The sequence below is a fragment of the Populus euphratica genome, unplaced genomic scaffold (genome assembly GCF_000495115.2).
Source record: "Populus euphratica unplaced genomic scaffold, PopEup_1.0 scaffold221.1, whole genome shotgun sequence".
NCBI classification, from domain to species: Eukaryota; Viridiplantae; Streptophyta; class Magnoliopsida; order Malpighiales; family Salicaceae; genus Populus; species Populus euphratica.
The window spans coordinates 881,983-882,945 of NW_011499927.1; positions in this window are offsets into that span (position 1 = coordinate 881,983).

Genomic DNA, 963 nt, shown 5'->3' on the forward strand with positions numbered 1-963 from the left:
CTTGAAAGTTGGAGTGATATCTCTAACCTTAGTAGTGGGTATATGACCACAATTGGCAACCTGAATTTGTGATGAACCCTGATACTCACGCATATTTTTAAGCATACTAGATGAGTGGGTCATATGATATGAGTCAGCAGAATCAGCAAGCCAAAATTGAGAATTAGAATTATTACCTTGTAGCTCCAAGGGTAAAAAACTTGTAAGAATCATCTGTTGTAATTCAGGAGTCATCCAGCTATCATAAATGAGTTGTTGGACACCACAGCTTGAAAAGCATTTATTCTACAGTTTTGAGGATGAGTGGGACAATCTTTGATAATATGGCTTTGTTGTTTGCAATAATTGTAGAGCTTCTTTCTACAATCATTAGCAATGTGTCCATATTCTTTACAGTTATAGCATTGTATTTGCTTATATTCCAGCCCCTTCCTTTTCCCTGAGCTGCAAAAGCAACTATAGCTAAATTGTCCTCAAAATGATCTTGTGTAAAGAGATGTTATTCTTTGTGCAGCAATTCCCCAAAACAAACATCCAAGGAGGGCAAAGGATCTTGATTCATTAAATAGAAAGAATTCTGATTTACATCCAATAAAATCTGCTACTATTAACTATAATCTTAGCCTAATTATAGAAAGTCAATTACACTATAATTACACAAATATTTACAGTTGTTTTCTTGATATATATATATATATATATAGAAACTAATGATTCTAATGAAAAAGACCATGCTAACACTAGATATGTACTCAGTACTTAGAGTAATAATACCAAACTACCAATCCACATAAAAGTGATTAAGGGAAACGAAATTCCAATGCCTAGAAGTGTGAAAGCCATACAATGAAATTATGTTAAATTTAGCATCACTTGATCCAAAATAAAAAAATTTATCCGATACACTACTAGATTGTTTGTACATGCACGCGTATAATACAGATGAGACATAAAAGAATAGAA